Here is a 22049-nt window from a genome sequence, read left to right as displayed (position 1 = left end):
TTAAATTAATATCAGTTATTCTCACTCCTGAGTGAGTGCTCTGAAAGTGGTCTGGGTAAGAAAACACTGACATCAGCATCCAAGGTGACCTCGTGTTGTGCTTTTATCCTGTGAATAAACTGGCACTAAATGCTGTCCCTCCATAATTCTCCCCAAGTCCCATCAGAGAAGATTCCAGGGCTAAATTCTCCCTCCTGGTTCCAGGGGCCCTGGGTGACTCCTTATGCCCATTCAACAATTAGCACAGAGGTCAGAGGAGACACTTCTGTGGCCACAGGTGTCTGTCTCTGCCTGGCTTGCCCATGCCCTGCTGGAGGGTGATGTCAGGGCCAGAGCTAGCGAGGTGGCTGGGGAAGGGGGAAAGGGCCCAGGGCAGCTCAGTGTGGTGATTCCACGTGCTTGCAAGACCATGGCTCACTGCTCCATCTACCATCCCATGGATCTGCTGCCTCTGGATGCTGCTGCTGCTGCTTGCCAGCCCCAGCCTGTACCAGCACAGGTGAGTGAGGGGTCTGCCCTTTGGGGACTCACAAGTCCTGCAGGACTCCTCCAGCTCTTTCCCGGGGTGCCCAATCCTGCATTCCTTCCATGGGTCCCAGGAGCCCCGAGCCCTCCCTTGGGGCCCCCACTCACTCACCCTTCCCAGGGCCTAGGAATCCCTCAGCGTCACCAGGGGCCCCGAGGCTTCCCCACTCTTTGTGACCTCCAGCTGCCATTTACAGCCCTCCCAGCCCCTGGCCTGTGATCCTATGAGGTGATCCTGCACTCCATCCATCTACACCACAAGGCATCGCACAAGAGGGGCACTGAAGGATGGGAGAAAAACAGGCAGAGGGAGCTGAGCCTGAGTGGAGGAAGCACATATTGTCTCTTGCTCACCCCCTCCCAGGAGTCACCCTTAAAGGGCCCCCTCTGCAGCTGCTTACTTCTGAGCTGCATGGATACACACGTGCAGAGGAAAACACAGACACCACAAGCACAGAGGCACACAGGCATGGAACCACCGACAGCCTCATCTGGGGACTCAGGTATGGGGCTCATGGACAGGCTCACACACAGACCCACACAGCATACATAGCGAATGACATATTGAGGGGAATACACACACACACACACACACACACACACACACACACACACACAGGGTCACATGACTAAGCGCCATAAAGCAAACTCTACACATACTAGACACAAGCACAGAAAACCACACACATACCCACAGGTATGATCAAGAACACTCAAAGGGGCCTCAAATCCACACATACAACCAATACACACACAGACATCAAACACAGATACTCCCACAGGGACACATGTACCCGAGAGATACAGATAATACAGTCACAGACACAGATTTGCACAGCAGATATATGCTCATTCAGAGACAGACACAAATACACATGCATACAGATAAACACAAGAATAAAACATGAAAGCAACCTAAAAACAGGAAACTCATGTCGACAGTCAATATATTCACAGAAAGAGAACTCAGACTCACAGGTGCATAATGTAGATTTACACATACACACACACCACATTCCACATAACTCTGGCACTCCAGTGAAGGCCAGCACAAGCAGATGGAATGCACAGACCCTGGCATGACCTGTTCCAAGTTGTCATGGAAGAGGGTACTTTCCTGGTTCTAACCCTGTGCTGGGCATCTGTCCCATGCCAGTGGCTTATGGGGGGTTGTGCCCAGGCCTGGATTCCAGAAAGTGGCCAGGGTAGGGTGGCCATGAGGACAGGGGCACAGGATAGGGACAGGATACACTTAGAGTGGGAGTGTTTCATGGGGCCATGTCAAGTGTAGGAGACAGGTAGGCTTCCCCAGAACCCCTCCTCCTCTTTCTCTACCACCTGGGGTGCCACCTGCATATTAAACTCATATACCGTCCTTGGTGCCTCTGGCAGCACTGGCTCCTTCTATCCTCGCTGTTAAGGAGCAAAGAGTAACCCCTTGGACTTATTTCAGATTTGCAGCAGCAGCTCCAGGTAAAAATTGACAATGGGGAACAAACTGATGGACTTTTTAGTGGCCCCAGGTGGAATATATTTGGTATTTAAACTATGTTTGTTGGTTTAATGAAAATGGACATGTCTTTGGAGTTGTCAGCATCAAATATAAAACTTTTATTCTACCAAGGTGTGCAGAAAGTCAAATAAGCTTGTCTTATTTCTGTTGCAATTGGTTAGCAAAAAGATGACTTAAAATGATTCTTAATTTTGTCTGTCTCAAAGTTTTCTTGGATAATTGTTAGGATAGCTTTCAAAGTCCTTAACTTGAAAGTTTTGCTTGAATGATAAATAGAACTGAATTCATTGACCATCTGTGCATTTTCCAAATAGGACTGAGTGCTGTAACATTAATTACTGAACATAGATTTGGGCTTTGGGCTTCTTACTGAAGAGAAGATGAGGATATTTGGGTCTGTTGGGAATATGCTTTGTGATTCCTTAAAAGATTGTACTAGGGAAAAATATGTTTTTAAATTATAAAATGCAATTACACATTTTAGATCTAGAAGAATTCTGGTATAACAGACAGTTCACAATTGATTACTACTTAGTTTTTACTGGAGACTTAGGTTTCTAAGAGTTAAAAGTTTTCTGCTAAATGTAATTAAGACTGACAGAAATAAGAAAAGTAACTCTGCATATAAAAAAAGAAAAGATGTGTAAGAAAGATGTGAGGAATGAGAATACATTTCTGTTGAGATAAAAGAAAGTAATTTTATTTACTTTATTATTTAGGTATTTTATTAATATACAATAGAAGTCGTTGACTTCTTATCTACCATATGTTTAATATTATGTATTTTTCTGTTTTGAGTTGGTTTATAAATTCTTAAGTTAACTATTTAGAAAGTATTTGGAAGTGTTTTTCAGCAAAATAAAATCCCTAAGTGTTGCCTGTTATAGTTTTCCTATAGCTTCAGTGTGGTATAATTTATGTATAATAACAACTTTTTAAAGGAAACAATTTGTTGATATTTAACATATGTAAGGAGTAATGAAGCTATCACCACAGTAAGAGAGTAAACACATTGCATCACTCCCAAAAGTTTGCTCCTGCTCCTTTCTAACCCGTCTGTCCTTCTCCTTTGAGGAGGCATTGGAAAGTCTCCTGGAGATTGTTTGAGGGTTTGTAAAGATGATTCTTTGTGACAGATACATTGTCAATGTCTGATGGATTCCTCGTTGTCTCCAATATTATTTCGGCTTCTCCATATTTGAGCCTACCATTTCTCTCATGGCTCTGATATGTTTGGAATTCTGTGGAAACATAACATTATTACTGCCTCCCTCGGAATTTGTGCATTTCTAATTTACCTCTGGAGAACTGTCCTTGCTGTGAATATACTAAAGTACCTTAGATTTTTTAAATCATAAATAAGCAGAAAATTTTATACTCACTGTGCCTTTATATGCACTCAGTATTACAAATTTCACTCTAATCTGTTCAATTTTCACTATCATTTAAACTGAACTATTTAAAAATTTCTGTAGAAACGTCTTATTTGACCCATTTTTTTTAAGTTCAAGTATAATGAACATAAAATGTAATATTAGATTCAGGTGTACATTATGATTCTGCAATTCTTTACATTTCTCAGTGCTCATCACCATAAGTATACTCTTGATTCCCTTCACCTCTTTTGCCCATCCCCCCACCAATCTCCCCTCTAACCCATGTGTTCTTTAGAAGCTTATTTAATCTACAAGGTTTTTGTCATTTTCCAGCTCTCTTTCTGTTCGTGAGGTCTAATTTGACTCATTTATGGTCTACGAACATACTTCCTATGATTTCTGTTATTGTGGTTGTTCAGATGTATCTTATGGCCACAAATATGGCCCATCTCGGTAAACGTTCTATGTGACCTTGACAGGAATGTATAATCTTCTGTTGGATGAAGTATTCTACAGATGGTAATGGATCCAGTTGATTAGTGATGCTGTTCAGTTCATCTGTGATCTTACTGAATGTCTATATACTGGATCTGTCAGTGACTGATAAAGGGTATTGAATTATCCAGCTATAGTAATGGATTGAGTTCTTTCTACCAGAAGTTTTGTCAGCATTGGCCTTGTGTATCTAGACTCATCTGTTGTTAATGCATGCACATTAGAAATTGTTGAGTCTTTTTGGAGAACTGACTTCTTTACCATTGAAAAAATGCCAGTCATGATCCCTGACAATTTTCCTTACTCTGTAGTGTGTTTGAAGGATAATTTCACTGGCTACAGATAGTTTAATGTTTCTCTTAACACTTGAAATATTTCATTCTTGATTGTGTGGTTTATGAAAAGAAGTCTTAGGTATTTCTTATCCTTGTTCCTCTTGGGTAAGGTGTTCTTGCGCCCCTCTCTCCTTATACCTCCAACCCCTGCTCCAGATTTCCAAAGCTATTTTAATTATCCATAGTTGAATATTATATATTAAGCATAGTTGATGGGTTTAGTGTTGTTGTTAGTTGTTTGTATGTTTGTTTGGGTATTTGTCCTGCTGTTGATTTTTTTAGTATCCTGGATCTGTGATTTGGTGACCAGTATTCATTCTGGAAAATCCTCAGTCATTATTGCTTCAAGTCTCTCTCCTCCATTGTCATGGTATGCCTAACATGTGTGTGTTTCACATTTTGCAATTGTCCCATTGGTCTTGGGTTTTCTGTGCCATATTTTTATTTTTATTTTCTTTGTGTTCCTTTTTGGGAGGTGCTACTGGCATTTCTTTAGCCTCAATGATTCTTTCCTCAACTATGATGAGTCTATTAATGAACCCATCAAAGGCATTTTTTATTTCTGTTATGGTGCTCTTGATATCTCGAGTCACTTTAAACTGTTAGAGTTTCATCTCTCTGCTTACATTCACCATCTCTTTTTGCATAATGTCCACTTTTTTCATTATCTGCATTACCATAGGAATGGAATTGGTTTTAAGTTCCCTGACTGGTAATTCCTACATCTCTGCTCACTCTGCTCATCTCTGTGATTCTAGGGCTTGCTGTCTGTGTTCAAACTGTGTGGTTTTTACTTAACTATGCCTTGTAAGTTGTGTGGAAAGCTAAATGTTATGTGCTGGTAAAGAAACTGAGGTAAATAGAACATGAGTGTGAGGTTTTTGTATTTATATGGCTGGGGGTTAGGCTGAATTTGCTGCCAGGTGAGACAGGAAGGAGAGAGCCCTGGAGTTGAGTATTTTCCCTCAGCTGTATCAGTTACTCTTTGGGAAATCCCCATTTAGGCTCTTAGTTTCTCTTGAGGGCAGATCTTTTCTAGAAGAACAGAATGCTTTGGAATTTATTTCTAAATAAGTATTTCCCCCTCTCCCTGCCACTGTAGAAAACTTGCCTTCACCAAGAAACACAAATATTAAGTATTTGGTGAGTTCATATTCCTTTTCACTTCCCCTGCCAGTGCTGCTGGGTGACAAGGGACAGGGAAGCTCAGAAGTTCCTAAGTGGCTTTTTGATAGCATGATGATATTCTGATGTCCTGGCAAGAGTTTAGGGCTGGCCTTAGCCTCTCATCATCCTTTAAAACTTTAGAATGGGGAAATATGTTAATAGTGTCAAAACTGGGTCATGTCTAGATTTGATTCAGCTAGAATTTATCAGGGGTGACTGAGGTCTGCAGAGCACTTTTTGCTCTTTTTTTAAACATTAGCTGTCATTTCTGTTGTTGCTTGTGCTTTAGCTCTCACCGTGTTTTATTCTTTCTCTCATTTGGCGGCTTTTATTTCATTTGTAGCAGTCTGGAAAAACTCATGGCACCTGATGTGCTATAACTCTGTATGAATTCAGAAAACAGCCAACTTCATGTAATATTTCAGAAGAGCTTTCTAGAGAATGAAAGAGACATATCTTAGTTCAAAGGTTTTGCCCACTCTTCCTCCCTTCCTTCCTTCCTGTTTCTTTATTTCAGGATTTAAAAATAATCCTAGTTCTAAACTTCAGTGTGAATACCGGGTTTAAAAAAAAAATAAGTGAGGGAAATGACGATTTAGAGCATTTTGTAAATGTCTGTATTATCAATGGTCAAAATTGAATAAGCTGAATAGGCTGTTTATATTCATTCAATATAAACAGATTTTTGGTTGAAAAAAGCTATTTACATTGTGCTCTTTAACAGAAATTGTGAAGTAACATGACTTAAATAGGAAATTCTATTTTTTCTTATTTTTTAATCCTGTGAATTAATTATGCAAAATGTAGGCTTTTACTAATAATGTTTTGACAACAAATTTGTCTTTTCCCCTCTTAGAGCCTCTAGAATATCATGGTAAGAATTTAAGCTTTAGTTTTCTTTGCAGTATTTTCTCAGTACTGGTGTTTGGTGTGGGGTTTTTTTTTTGTTTTTTTTTTTTGTTTGTTTTTTTTTTTTTTTAATGTTTGAGTGAGAGAGACAGAGTATGAGTGGGGGAGGGACAGAGAAGGAGACACAGAGTCCGAAGCAGGCTACAGGCTCCTACCTGTCACCACAGAGCCTGATGGGAGGATAGAACCCATGAACCACGAGCTCATGACCTGAGCCAAAGTCAGACACTCAACCAACTGAGCCACCCAGGCACCCCTCGATGTGCTTTTTACTTCAACTAAGAATAAATATGGTGACGTCTGTTGTCTAATTGATTTGTTAACTCTTGAAATTCATCTTTCTCTTCCCTGTTCAGAGCCTAAGTGTCAATGTGGAGGGAGTTAACATCTCAAGATAAGACATCAGGAGGAGGAACACATCACCAGAGTAGAGGGAATGAAACAAGTTATGATATGAGCCTGAGGTTTGGAGTGAGTACTTTGCCATGACCTGGCTCTTGCTGAAATGTCACAATAAGAAAATCCTTTTTGAGTCTATCAAGAAGCCTAAGCTTAGAGAAGAAGCCAGATATTGCCAGGCAGGGTGTGTGTCACAAGAGAGGTTTAAACCATGGTTTTGAGTCTGAAGTGGAGGGAGCCATTTGTGCCAGGAGAGCATGAGTGGAAATGAATTTGTTGCAAATGGGGGTAGACTGTGGTGGTTCTATGGTTGAGAGCCAGGGTGGCTGCCTGACACTTAGCAAACCCTCCAAGGCTGGTGTTTATCCCTTTGAATGCAGCAGTGGTGGTGGTGAGAAAAGTGATCTCAGGGCATGAGAGCTCTCACACTAGGCCAACAGAAGAGAAGTTTGCACTATATGGTCAGAGAGAATTAATCCCTGTTAGAGGAGTCTGTTCTAGAGCTTACATGTGTTATCCACCTGTAATTGGGTGCTTCGTGTGTGTTGAATAATATTCCTGTAAGGTTGGAGGGTAATGTTCGCATGTTGGAATGAAAAAAGTTTGTCTTCTAGGAATTGCCATTAATCCAGATCCTCCAGCCACTAAGTGTAAAGCTGAGATTGTAACCATATGTTTGATTCCAAAGACCTTGTCCTCCAGGGCCCTCAGCCTCGGGTTCACGAAAGGCAATCTGTGAGCAGCAGGAAGACATCCAAGGCCTTTGAGTAGTCAATCAGTCAGCAGTTTGAGCTTTCCTTAATATTCCAAATAGCACCTGGGGGTGTAAGTAGCTCAAATCGAGACTAAATGATGGTTTTGTTTTTGTTTGTTCCTTTATTTGCAGCGACCTATGTATGTACCTTAATAACTGGAGGAGAGAAATTTAAGTTGATAGGATTTGATTTTTCTGTTTCATCTCTGGTGGTGACATAAGTATTTGAAGTGATTGAATTTTCCAGGAAGGGTGTTTCCAGATGGGAGAGAAATTAGAAGATATTTTATTGTGTTGCTCCATTTTGGACAATATTTTAAACAGCAGTCTCATTGAAATAAGGTTTTCTTAGGTTTAAAATGCTGCTAAAACTTGATTCCTTCAGGCACAACGGGAAAGCTAAAATGTTAGTTACACCCACCTGTCAGATCATGTGTCTGTGCTGCTAATACACTGGGATTATTCGATGTCACTGGTTTGGTAACAAACTTAGAAAATGTTTTCTCTCCTTTTAGTTAGTTTACAGAGAATAACTGAGAAGATCAATACTTTTAAGAAAGAAAACAGAGAACTTTACTTCCTGAAGAAATATCCATTTGGGAACAGAAGGTAGCATGGCCCTTTCAAATATTTTTTGTGATTTCATTTTGGTTACTTCCACTCTGGTAGATCATCCTACTGACCTATTCTATGTGTTCTATAAGCAGTACCAATTCAAGACAAGCTTCACAAATGTAAAGAGCTACCTCTTTATTTGTGAAAGGAGTCACACATTAGAAGGTAGGTTTATCTAGCACTGTGCTTTTTTTTTTTTTTTTAATTCTGATTCCTTTTTCGTGTTTTATACAACAATGAATTAAGGAAATGTCTTCAGGAAACTAAGAGAGAAAGTAAGTTTCTCTCTGATGAAGCTCTTAAATTGAAGGTGAGAATCCCTTCTTTGCCTGGATTGCATTCTAAAAAACACAAGTAAAAGTAATGAATTATTATTACTCATTCAACACGTTTTGTTGAAGGAGAACATCAAAATAGTTGAGCACTTTAATTAAATTAAAAATATTAGTGTTTATTAATTTTTTGAAAGACAGAGACAGAGCACAAGCAGGAGAGGGGATAGAGAGAGAAGGGGAGACACAGAATCCAAAACAGGCTCCAGAGTCTGAACTGTCAGCAAAGAACCTGACACAGGGCTCAAACTCACAAACCACAAAATGACCTGAGCTGAAGTCAGATGCTTAACCGACTGAGCCACCCAGGCACCCACTTGAATGAAATTTTAAATGACACCCTTCAAAGTGCACTTGCTACCTTGCAAACTCAGAGAGAGACAGGAATGTGAAGAATCAGGAAGTGGTAAGAGTTGGCTGAGTTTTACTGTAATTTGGCTTTGGAGGCTTTTTGTTCATTGGGTGAAGTGAGCACAGCATATTTGCTTGCCATTTACCACAGTAGAGAGTGGGCCTCTGGGAGCCAAACTTCCTTCTGAACAATGAGCTGGAATTTCAGTAGGAGCACCAAGATAAGTTTTGCCATTTCAAGGACTAGGAGTCCATTTCAAGGACTACCTTTTGTTTTCACAACTAGGTAATTATCACATCATTCAACTCTGCCCTCCAAGATATGTAGAAAATCCCCAAATATAGTTGAGAGAGAAAGGGTGATAGCCAAAGTGTATAATCCTTTCCTTTTAAAAAAATATTTTTAAATCATTCTTTATTTTTTTTAGTGAGACAAGGCATGTGAGTGGGGGAGAGGGGCAGAGGGAAAGAGAGAGAATCTTAAGCAGGATCCAAGCTCAGTTTGCAGCCCAACACAGGTCTGGATCGCATGATCCTAGAATCATGACCTGACCCAAAATCAAGAGTCTGATGCTCAACTGACTGAGCCACCCAGGTGATCTATAGTCTCTTTCTCTCTTAAGGCTGAACAGTGAATTCTCAACATGAATGGGGGAGGGGGGATACACACACACACACACACACACACATACACATACATATGTATACCACTAAGAAAGCCATTTATGAGTTGTTAGACGTGAACTATCTTCCACCATCTTTGTCTTCTAGTTATATTTATGCCTCAAGGTCTTTGTTTATTGCAATGCATGATCTTATTGCTGTGCGATCAGTTTTCTGTAAAAGTCTTTTCTCATATCTGTCTTAACCACAAGATTCAAATGTTGAATTTGAGGATGTGGAGCTAAGAGCCTTGAGGTCCAATAACTGTCAACTGGAAGGTATATTTTCTGTTGGGAAGAAATCTCCATATAATGGCCATGACTGCATTGGAAAGGGAAAGAATATCTTCATGTCTTCAAGGTTCTTGCCCTTTTTCTGTCTCACCAAAATCAAGACTCAGGTCATGTGCACCTTTATAAAGAAAACCCCCTTTTTTTTCTTTTTTACAGAAAATAAAAAGGCCCTGGAAGACAAGTGTAATGCATTGAGGACTGTGAAAGCAACAAAGGAAGCAAAAGTCAAACAGCTGAAGGAGAAAGCACATCACCTAGAAGAATTCTTGAACCAAGAAAAGTGGCTACAGAAGAGTAAGATATTCATGTGAGAACTGTCACAAGTACTGCATTGTAAGAAATTGCCAAATGCATTCAGTGGAATTGTGCCTGCCCTTCCTACCTTGCTTTCTGTAACCTGCGTTTTCCTTTCTGCCCTAAGTGCTTGTCACACATTGTGTCATGAATTTGGGGCCAAAGAGGGAATGTACCAGCAGTAACGTTGATACCTGGATCCACTGTAGATACACCTACGTTGTCCTATAGGTTTCAAGCCCATCACACTGTTTTGTCATCCAGCAATTAGGTCATTTTGTTCAGGGCCAGACACGGGTCAAAAATGTGTGGGGGAAAATTTGAACTATCTTGCTACAGACACAATAGAAACTGCTTTCTGAAAAGTGGGTAGGGGTACCAGCTGTACTGAATCCCTGCATCCATTCGGCCAGTGAGATTGTTCAGTGCAGGCCCAATCCCTAAGAAAGTCGAATTGTTTCCTGTCCCCTGAGGTTTTAAGTGTAACTCTTCTGAGTCTTGACCAAAGCCTGCAGCTTCACTAGGGCTCATCTTTGCTGGCCACCCCTGAACTACATTTGTTTACTTCTAAGTCTTTGCCCATAAGGTTGTTCAGCTTCTTTGCCATTCAGATGTATGCCCCCCAAATCAATGATGAGCCCTAGGAAGATTGGGTCCAACTGCCAGGCTGGCTTTGTCCTGGGCTTCCTTCCTATCTTGGTCTTGTGTGTCTTCGTGGGGTTGTTAAATATTTGGTGCATTCACTCACATGCTTCCTCCTTTGTACAGTATTTCCTTTTGTTCTCAGGACATCAGGGACTTTAGAGTCCCTCACTCATGTGGGAAAGTGAACTCTTCCTTCTCTTCCCTGGAGACTCAGCTTTATGTTAGTCCTTTCCACACCTGGGGTTAGGGTCTGCTCTGTCTCACTGGCATCTTCTGTTTTTTTTGTTTTTTGTTTTTTAATTTGTAAGCTCTTTCTGTGAGTACAGTGCCCTGACCACCTTTCTATCTTCAACCCCTTACAACAGAGCCACTACATTACAACCACGCCAGAAAGCATTTGCTGAAGGACTGCCTGAGGCCAGAAGGAAATGCATGTGCCTTTCTGTGTCTCATGCTTTTGTGTCCATTTCTAAGAGAATTTCAATTTTGCATGTGATTCTTGAGCACATTAAGTGTCAATGTGAAAGCCTTTAAATGAACACCACAAACAAAATAGTCTGAGGGCAACACAACAAACCAGTCTTTCTAAGCATTGCCTTTTGCTGCCTTCACTATCAATGGAACCAGTCTTGTTAAAGTAGATTGGCTCCATGAAGTTGAGATTTTTCCATCTGAAATCTGTTTCCTGGAAATAAACCCAGACTGCGTGACATTTCATATCAGGTTATACTTCAGGAGATGTGGCCCCTCTACGATTGGCCTTTTTCTCCACTAGGATATGTAAAGGTGGAGGCAGGGGTTGGAGTCCTGAACTCTAGCGATGTCTGGGAGTGAGCTGCAATGTTGGTGAAGCCATAGTCTGGGAGGTTGTCTTTCAGGGTGATTGTGTCATGGTACAACTTTTGGACTGAGAATCAGGGCTCCCCATGGAGGTGTAAGACTAGTGATGATCCCCTGCCTTATCCTAATGGGTACAGTTGGTCAGACATGGTTTTTCACACTAATGAAATGAGTCTTCACCATCTCAAAGACCAACTCTGGGAAGGCACGAAGTGCAATGTTATTTGATGACTTTATGATGAAGGAGAGGAAAAAGAGAACTAGAAAGACAGTTCCGATAGCAGAGACATGGCAACAGAGGTTGAATTTTCTTTAACTTAAATGGGGTGTTCACCTCCTTTCTCTGATTGTGTTGTCAGTCTGTGCATTTATGGGAGAGGTGGGGGAAGGGATATCTGCATAGGCCTTCAAGAGTGCTGGGAGGTAAAAAGGGAGAATTTCTGGATCTTGGTCCTGACTGTATTTATCTTTCCCATCTTAGGAAGCTGAAAATGATAGTGTGAACTGATGGCAAAGAAGAATCAGCTGGCAGCTGCAGGTAAAATTTGAAAATAGCTACAGAAAGGGCTCCTGGGGGGCTCAGTCGGTTAAGCGTCTGACTTCAGCTCAGGTCATAATTTCACAGTCCGAGTTCGAGCCCCGCGTCAGGGTCTGTACTGACAGCTCCGAGCCTGGAGCCTGCTTCGGATTCTGCTACCTCTCTCTCTGTCCCTCCTCCATTCATTCTCTCTCTCAAAAATGAACATTAAAAAAAAAAGGAAAACAGCTACGAAAGAAATAAGTACAAGTGAGTTCAGTTACTAATTACCAGCAGCTCATGAAACCTCTGTTCATTTTTTTTTTGTTTTTAACCTTTTTACAATGTTTAGACTCAACTTAGTAATATAAACAAAAATTCAGAGATCATATGCATAGACTATTAACAGATAAAAAAGGTAAGTTTTAGAAAGAACAAAACAATTAGGTTTTTAAACATTTGCAGATCTCAAGCAATAGCCAGACTGTGTAAGAAACTTTGTCCATGCCAACATTCCTTGGGGGTGGTGTCAATTGTCATAATCTATAGGAGAGCAGTGTGTTGTAGGATGAATCACAACCATCAACATGGTAGTGCCATTCCATGGCCCTCGTCTTTGCAACCCTGGGAAACCTGGTGAGGATATAAGTTAAAGAAGAATAGAGCTTTATCTGAAAGACACTTGTCACATGATGAATTAGGGAAAGATTGAAAATGGGAAGGAATTCTATGAACTCTGAGCCCTACGGGCATGGAATAATGAGTAAGGAAAGGATGTAACAATAGCTTTGATCCTACTGTACATTTATAATCATGTGAAAAGTGTTTCATGTGTAAGAATAAATTGTATCAGGGGACAGATATGAGGTTGTTGGGAACGTGAGCAGATTATTTAAAATCATACCCAATACTGGGTCTTATCTGACAAGAGCAATTGTAACTCACAGGCAACAAATTGAACAAACATGGGAACAGCTGCAGCAGGCAGAGCTCACCTTTAGATACCAGGTAACCTGAGTTCTGCCTGACATACTGAACCCTTAGCACCTCATGCGGGTGAGTGTAGCGGCCCTTGGAATCCCTAATCACGGGCTTTTCATTGTTGGCTTTTTCAAATCACAGCTCATGAGAAGAATGCTCAGGACAACTAGGTAAGTGTTTTCTTGTTTCCCCCTCTTTCTTTGGTGCACAGTCTGGCACGACTGAAGGTGGATGTGTTGTTTCTCCCCCAGATCAAGACTCAGATCTGGGATAGGGAGATGGCGGAGTAGGGCAGGGAGGTCACTTACTTGAAATACAGGTGTGGTCATTTGACTTGCGTTTTTATGGGTGTTTCCAGGGATGATGCGTGCATTGTTTGTTGTCTAGAAGATGACGTGGTGTTGCAACTCTTATAGAAGTCCATTATTTTTCTGTATCCAAGACTGGACAGGATGGAAGCAAAGAGGCTGCCTGAGGGATACACGAGGCAGAAACCAATGGCTGCAAGACCAGAGACACAGAACCCTCCAAGGAGAGGTAAGGAGCATGTTGTGATGTGCCACAGTCTAATTTCTGCTATGCAGCCTGTTCCTGTGTGTGATCATCGTGTGGTCTGGAAAGAATCACAAGCACTAAGGACGGCAGGTGGTCTGAAGAGGTGACAGAAGGGTGTTCTCCTCCGGTGCCGCAGACAGTGAGGCACTTGTCCCTGAGACTGGTGGAGCTCATGCCCCTCCTCTGACGGTGACCCTCCCACCTCTAGCATCCCCCTGTCTGAAGAGCCTGGAAAGGATGACAGGACATGGGCCTCATCCTTCTTCCCACCCGGACTCAATGTGAAGACTTTATTTGAGGAGAAGGCCATTTATTCACTATTTTAATGGTCTTTATTTCTGTTTGTTTTTGGGAACTGTAGCCCTACATCCCTCAATTCAAGTTCCATAGAGCTTAGCTTAGTCCTCTGATGGTATCAGTGCAACTCTGCAGCTTCACTGCTAACTTCTCATAGTTTTCCTTTTCTCAATAGTGTAAAATTAGTCTTTCGTTATATAATAACTGCTCTCATGTGGAAGGCAGCTTGTAGATAAGCTGAGAGATTGAACAATTTGCCTGAAGTCTGAAGAAATGCACCCTTCTTGAGATCCATTGAGGATATACACCAAACCAGTATTCTCAATTTTATTCTTTTATTTTTTTTTAAGTTTATTTATTTTGAGAGAGAGAGTCTGGGAGGCACAGAGTAAGAGGCACAAAGAGAGAATCACACGTAGGCACCACAGTGTCAGTGAGGAACCCAATGCTGGGCTCAAATTCACAAGCTGTGAGATCATGACCTGAGCCAAAATCAAGAGTCAGATGCTTAACCGACAAAGCCACCCAAGCGTCCTCATATTTATTCTTAATCTGTAATGAAATTGTGATTTCCCGTGATGTATACTGAGAAACCTCTGTTTTACTGATGATTTCTAAATTGCTAGTTGTGCCTGACCAGTCCACAGTTATTTGATTAATTACAAAACAACATGAACTAGGGCACCGTGAGGTCTTTATCAAGGTGAGGGATGGTTCTCCCCCTTGTCCTTGGGGGGTCGCCTGAGGCATGTGGGATACCCTCTGCCTCTGGTCAGGGACCTGAGTGTAGGGAAAAGTTTAAGATATTTGAGGAATGAGATGAGGGATTGTTTTCATTCCACACAGTCCTCTAAAAGCAGAAAAAACCTCCGTCCCTTCTAGGATCTTTAGTAGATCCAGAAACTGCTGAAACCTCTGTGAATTACAGCAGCTCTGACTATACGAGGACAAGGTAAATGCTAGGGCCATTCTCAGTTGTAACTCTTTCGGGAAACCCTCATCTTTCTGTGTACAGCACACTCTCCCGGCCCTGTCTTGTTCTGTGTCTGTCTGTTCTTTCTTTTCCAAATGCACACCCATAACCCAGGAGCCCACAGACTTCTCACTTTTTAGTCTGTCAGCTTTCTGTGGCAAGTTTAGAGGTGAAAAGTGCTTAGAGACTGAGTACCTTAAGGTTTTTCCGTGTGGTTCAGGAAATAATAAGAGGAGGATGACCCCACACTCCAAACAGAAGTCTCCTGGGCTGGGTGACCCCTTCCAGACCTCACCTCTGTGGGAACAGTGTGGCTGCTGTGTCTTCCTTTCTTGATTCTGGCTAGGACATGAACCTGTTAGAAAGTCTGCCATATTGTTTAAAATTCAAAAGTGCAAAACGACATCATGACTCCAACTTTATATTTTGTGCCCTGTACCATTTAGAGTGGTCTTAGATAAAGTCAGTGTCATCACGTATCACCTTCCCATATTTGTTGGTAAATGAGTTGTCTGGAATCCTTCCAGCTATACCTTAGGTAAAAATAGTTTGAACACTGTGTCCTTCAATTATGTTTATATGAGCAGTTTCTGGTTGTGTCCCCAGTCACTGTTAGAGCTGATACAGTCTCATGACACATACCAGGAGTTTTATACCAAAACACTTGCTTTAAATCTGTTATGTGAATTTCTACCTCTTTTTTCTGTTGGGCATAATTACTCTGTGTCCTGTAGTATGCTTAAAATCAGAATTCCCTATGAATTAAGATGAACACATCTGAGCTTTGTAGACATTCATAAGTAACTTATTTGTCACAGAAGACTCTCATTCCCCTGCAAGATTCCAGGCATCCTCCACTCCCCAGAGGTCTCAGAGGCCTTTGACAACACTTCAGGAAGGAAGACTCCTTTCTCAGGGAGAGAAGCAGAGGAGGCACAGTGAGGGTCCGGCTGCAGAATATTTTGCCAGGAGTGGCTGTGATTCCATGAGCAGAATATGAGCCATTTATTCCCACTCATTTTTTTGTGTTCTTAACATACCAAAAACAGAGCATCTGGAGTCGCCGTAGAGGAGGGATGCAGGGTGAACCTGGACATCGATGGCTGCCTGTCCGGAGAATGCTACTTCATTAGTCTGTAATTACTTCTGTTAACCCTCTAGGACAGGACCCTTGCCATTTTACTTCCGCAGACATGGGCAGTGATGAGTGGTGGCAGTAGGTTAACCTCTTGCATCTACTACCCCAAGCTGTAGGTGGTTTCCAGTGGCAGGGATGGAGCTCTCAGGTACTGATGCTGCTCTCTTGGATCCTGGTGGCAGAGAAGGTGGCAGGTGCGAACACATTCTTCTCTGGTTTTGATATTTGTTCTCTTGTCTGGCATATGAATGTAGCTGTCACTTCTGTTCTGCAGGGCAGTCTGGATCCTGGGGACCTCCTCTGTTAACTGGACGATTTTGCATGCCCTACCCTAGAGGCGCCCCGCCCCCACGGACTATTAGGCACATCCACCTCCTGAGCCTTGGTGGCCCTGGGGCCACCCCAAACCCCTCCACCTGCAACACTTGGTAAGATGATTTGAGCACTAGAAGTTGACTTGTAAAACACACTCATCTTATTTTTGTTGGTGTTAGGCCTTTGGCCAAGGTGCAGGGGCAGTGCCACAGACCATTGTGATACAAGGGGAATGTGTCTGCTTCTATTCCCACATTCCTCAAATTTCTCATGCTCAACATACCATCTTTGTCATTTCTCCCACCATGTGTTGGTACAGGCGTCTCTTGTGGGGAAGGAATGGGGCTGTGTACAGAAAAGCAGACATAGCGGTTCAGCAGTGATGCCCTATAAACAGTCCATTTGCTGGGATCTGTGAGGTATGAGGCACAACATAACGTATGTCCATCTAGTTGTGCTCCCAGCCATCTATAGTTGTTCGATGAGTGAGGAATACATCTGAATCAGGGCTTTTAGGAGTCTTCATTAGGTTATAAGGGATGGTTCTTCAAGTTCTTCTTGGGGATCACCTGAGGCATGTGGGACACCCTCTGCATCTGATTTGGGATCTGACTGGGGCAAAGAGTTTAAGTTGTCAGAAGAATGAAGGGAGGGTTTTCTTTGTTTTTGTTTTTGATCTCTAAACAGTCTACTCAAATCAAAATAAACCTCCATCCCTTCTAGGGCCTTTAGCAGATCCAGAAGCAGGTGTCACTCCCAAGAGTGACATCAACACTGGCTCTACCAAAACTGCCAAGAAGCATAAGGTAAATGCTGTGGCATTTTCAGTTCTATGTTTTTCCAGAGAGCTGCATCTTTCTGTGCAGCACACTCTCCTGCCACTGTCTCTGGGTTGAGTGCCATATGGTATGGGTGCTGTCTTTTTTTTCCCCCCAAATGCACAAGCTTTACCCCTGAGTCTACGGGCTTCCCTGTTTTCCACCTGGCATCTCTTTGTGGCACCTTTAGAAGCTAAGTGTGCTTAAAGGTGAGGACCATAGGGCTTTTCCAACGTGTTCCCAGAATAAATCAAGGAGGATGACACCACACTCCACTTGGAAGTCTCCTACCTTGCCTCATTCTTTCCATATCTGTATCCAACTTATATTTTTGTATGCATCATTTAGAATGGTCTTAGACAAAGTAAATTTCATACCAGTCAGCATTCCATCTTTTTTTTGGTAAATGTGCTGTCCAAAATTCCTTCAAGTGTGCCGTGGGTATAAATACTGTAAACTATAAGAGGTGACATATTTGTCATAAAAAACATGCCCTGAAACTTAAGTTGTGAAGAGAAAAAATCCAAAATTACCTGTGTGGCAAGTCCCCACCATGTCCTTCACTTGTGTTCACGAGCACATTCTCTTGCGTCCTGTGTCACAGGTACAGCTAAAACACAGAAACATACGCCAGAAATCAAAGTGCATTCGTGTTAATTTTGTCATTTAGAATTTCAGCTCACTTTTCCAGAGGACACAATTACCCTGCAGAATGTACTGTACTTAAGCTGAGGAGTACCTCTGAATTCAAATAAATTAGCTGAACCCAACTAACATGTATAGGTTACCTGTTTCTCTAAGAGCATGCTTATCCAGGTCCTCTGCAGGATCTCAGGATCCCCATCTCCCCATGTGTCTCTGTGCCCATGGATAGCACTTCCAGAGAGGAGGAGACCCCACTGTTGGGAGAGAAGTAGATTGGGTACAGGCAAGGGCTTAGAGGCAGAGCTTTGAGCCACGAGGGCTATGATTCCATGTGTGGAGACTGGGATTGTCATTCCTTCTCATTCTGTAGTTCTTCACATATAAATAAGCAGCCTCTGTGGTGGAGGGTGATGAGGGGTAGAGGGTGATCCTGGACATAGATGCCTTCCTATATGGAATATGCTACGTTGTTAATTTGGTATTAAGTCTACTAATCTTCTAGCAATAGAGCCCTTGATGTTTCTACATTTCCCGACACGTGGAGACACTAGTTTATCCATAACATCCGTTCCCCATCCCAAAGCTGTAAGTGGAACCCAAAGTATGGGTAGACATTTTAGCACTGATGCTGCCCTCTTGGAACCTGGTGGTCAGGAAGCTGGCAGGTTATGAGCACTGCTTCTTTGGGTTTCTGCTCTTTGCTGGTGTTGGTGCTTTGTTCTATCCTATGAACATAGCTTTTATTTCTGTTCTGCAGGCCATTATGTATGCAAGAGGGCCTGTTCCTTTCCCAGGATCGCCTTGCAGGCTCTATCCCATGGCCCGCCCTTCACTACCAGTCATGGGTTATGGGCCACCTCCCTCTCTTCCACCTACTCTATTTGCTAAGATGACCTGAACTGGATGAGTGGCTGGTAAAGTATATTCATCTTCTTCATGACTGACTTTGTGGCAATGATGTAGAGATGGTTGTGAGTCTTGGCAATCCAACTACAACCTGCCTGAGGACACTGTAGCATATCTCAAGTTTCTCAGGACACACATACAATGGGCAGTGTCATTTCCCTGTAATACAGTGAGCTATATACATCTTTCTTGTCAAAATGGAAGAGGATTTTCTACACAAAAGCAGACGTATCAGCAGCACTGGTGCATATTTTGGAGGCACAATGTTTTGGGTTCTGTAAAGAATGAGGCGCACCCCTAACTTTTAGAGCATCAGGTGTCTGTGAAAGAGGGACATGCATTAAGTGACACAGACCTTGTGATCACCATAATGGAAACACCGGTGAAGGATCCAGTGCAGAAACAGGGGAAACTTGTATCACACAGCAATAGAAGAGAAGTTGAGGACAGTAAGCAGAGTTTGAGGAGGTGCAGAGCAGAGGGTGCTGGGGTCAGTGAGATGCAGTTGGAGGCCATTCCTGATCACAGCCTGAGCAGGGAGTGTGAGGTTCACACAGAGCTGCTATGTGCGATCACTCTCAGTGCACAATGCAGTGTTCATCTCCGAAATGTCATTTTCGTCAAAGTGCACCTAGGTAATCATCTAAAAAGGCTGTTGTCACCCTGGGTTTTCTGAAGGTTCTGGATATTTGTGGGGGGACAATGCCCTGGAGACATGGGAAATTTAAGTTGGTCTTATGGAAATGCTTGTATGCCCAAGTTCATATCCCTCAGTGAGACTAAAAGTGGAGACAGGATCTAGATCAGCTGAGGGCCTGCACTGGCCTTCAGCCTGAGTCAGACTCTTAGTGGGTCAACCTACAATTCAGCGTTGGCCAGAAGCCGCCCCTGCATCAACCTGATTACAGCTTTGCATCTCCTCAAACTTCTCTCACAATATCCTGAGGCTTTGCCTGTGTTCCTGCTGTCTCAGCCCTAATACCAGTTCTCAGTGGGACCTACACAGAGCCTCAGCTGTGTTATCTGTGAAAACAGGGGTAATATTTGTTTCTAAGAACATTATGAAAAGAAGACATTAAATACATAAAGCATCTGCAAAATGTCTGGGAAGTGTCCATTCACCCTTCTCACAGTTTCAATTAAGATATCTCCACACAGTGATCATGAAAAAAAGATGGTCACAGAAGTTCATTAAACTAAGACTGTTAACATGTCAGCCCAGGGACTGGGAATCGCCGTTTTAAACAATGAGACAAGGTCCCTCATTTTTCTATTAAAATTCGGGCCCTACCAGACAAAGAAAGAAGAGATAATTATGAGAATGTGTACATTCAGAGATCTAGATCTGAAGACAATCATTTTCCATTACATACAATCTCACAGATGCAGCCACACTCTAAAGTGTTCATCTGAGGCCACAGCCACTGATAAACTACAGAACACAGAATGCATGTAGGAAAACATAAGATCAGAGGGAAATAAACCAAAATCTCTTTGCCTTATAGGACAACTATTCTGAAATTTGAAGAGGACTGTGCACGGAGACAGACTATGGTGATTACATATACATTTTAAGCAGGTGTCAGATCTGCCTGAATGCTTTCCCTGCCCATCCTGTCCGCTCCACTTTGTCGTTCCTACTGTCCGCCAATCCACCTTTCATCGTTCTATCTCTGTGTCAGCGTCTGCTTCTAGGACCATCTACTCTCACTCCCCATCGAGTGCACGCAGTGGGGTTCCTGTACACACAGGTAACAAAGTGTTACCAGAAATGGTGGTGACAGAGGATAGAAGCAAGATCACCCTTTGTGCAGGGGAGCCCGAGGGAGTTTTCTGGGGTGATGGGAACTTCCTATATCTAGATTGATGGGGTGCTTATGCTCATTTATTTTAGAAATATTCACTGGCTTCCTGGTGCCTTGGGGTCAAATAGATAGGTATCTGTCCCTGGGAAATGGTGGAGTTCTAATGGTGGGGAAGGATGAGGGACCAGCAGTGACTGTGGGAGAGGAGTGAGGAGGCCACACATGGAGTCAAACCCTTGCCCAGGATGCCAGGTCTCCACAGACAGCACCATGTGTAGGAGGGCTCTGAGGAACAGAGATTTCTTGATCAGACCCGTGAACTACATAATGCTCTTGCAGTTTCCTCACTGAGGGATGGCCAGAGCAGAGGCCAGGAGCTGGAGGACACCCTGATCATGGCTGGATTGGAGCAGGGGACCTGGGGGATTGAGTCAGAGAAAGGGACAGGCAGAAGGTAGCGACAGGGAGTCTGAGAGACAAAGGGGAGAGAAGAGAAGGTATGTTTCTCTGCTGACTTCACCTACATTTCTGTGTGAACAAAAGGGGATTCTTGTCTCCAAGGGAAGGGAAGAGTGCGAGCAAAAAGAGTGACATTCTCAGCTCAAGTGCCCAGGATATCTGCCTTGCTCTTGAGTACCTAACACAGGAAGCCCATGCTTTCTGTCATAATTGGAACTGCAGCTCGTGCCATTTAGTGAAAATCAATCCAATTATGAATCCCTCATCACTCATACTGCAACATCATCATACTGCAACAAAATTAACAGAGTAAAAGATACAATACAGGATAAAGTCCAAAGCTAGACCGACTGCAATACAGGAATACAGGCTATCAGAAAAGGAGGTACCCCAGTGCAGGCATTCAGACACCTGGGCAATATCTGAAAACATAAAAAAAAATGTAGTCCATACTTGAAAAGCAACATTAACTTAGACACAAAGGAATCATGATTTAAGGTTTAGAGAGAAACCATATGACTTCATGGTGCTGTACCTATGAGATCAAGTCTCATCAAATCATACCCTTTAACTAGAGGCTATTTGTTATATGTAAATTATACCTCATTAAAGAGAGTTTCAAAACATAAAATACTAGAAGCAAATGTGGGAAAGTTCCTTTCTAATCCTGAGTGCATGGGTGATAGGAGTCTGTCTGACCATGTCTCAAAAATCCAAAAGATGAAGACATTTAAAAAATTAATAATAGCAGAGTAAGAGCACCCTGAGCTCACCCTGTCCCATGTTTTCAATTGCATAACATCCACATCCAAGTCCATGAACCAGAGAGCGATCCAAAGACTGGCAGAACAAACTCCACAATTAAATAGAAGCTGTACCTGAAAGGCTAGGAAGGTCAGAATGGTGGAGGGCAGCTGCCTGCAGAGAGGCAGAGAAAGTGAGCCCTCACACCAGGGAGCTCACACAGGCAAGACTAATCCCCAGAACATTTGGCTTTAAAACCCAGAGGGGCTGAATTCCCTTGAGTTTGGATCCTGGAGCTTTGGAGGTCAGATGACCCAGCACTGGGTGATCCAGGAGGATGAGTGATAGCCAGGTCCCTGCCAGTGTAGACAGACAACGTAAACGTAGCAT

The 22049-nt window shown here is 42.6% G+C and overlaps 3 long non-coding RNA genes across 16 annotated transcripts in view; 2 read left to right on the top strand and 1 right to left on the bottom strand.

Moving 5' to 3' along the window:
• Nucleotides 1–6557: 6557 nt before the first annotated feature.
• The window catches only part of LOC116738335, a 38452-nt gene continuing 22960 nt past the window's right edge, over nt 6558–22049 (bottom strand). For 8 of the 14 annotated variants that reach the window (XR_004344162.1, XR_004344155.1, XR_004344158.1 and 5 more), the window contains 5 exons: nt 17889–17999; nt 17634–17710; nt 15025–16139; nt 13313–13475; nt 6558–8429 (listed from right to left, as the gene is read on the bottom strand). This is a non-coding gene — a long non-coding RNA (uncharacterized LOC116738335). The other 6 variants (XR_004344161.1, XR_004344163.1, XR_004344167.1 and 3 more) reach the window with 6 other exon arrangements.
• On the top strand, nt 9989–13004 carry LOC115524824. Its single transcript, XR_003972226.1, has 3 exons — nt 9989–10034; nt 11988–12044; nt 12971–13004. It is a non-coding gene; the product is annotated as an uncharacterized LOC115524824 (long non-coding RNA).
• Nucleotides 16098–20200, top strand: LOC115524823. Its single transcript, XR_003972225.1, has 4 exons — nt 16098–16161; nt 16242–16395; nt 17006–17088; nt 20157–20200. It is a non-coding gene; the product is annotated as an uncharacterized LOC115524823 (long non-coding RNA).

Source organism: Lynx canadensis, chromosome D1 (assembly GCF_007474595.2).
Source record: "Lynx canadensis isolate LIC74 chromosome D1, mLynCan4.pri.v2, whole genome shotgun sequence".
Taxonomy (NCBI): domain Eukaryota; kingdom Metazoa; phylum Chordata; class Mammalia; order Carnivora; family Felidae; genus Lynx; species Lynx canadensis.
Note: the sequence above shows the minus strand (reverse complement) of the source record. Positions and strands in the feature narration are given on the sequence as shown.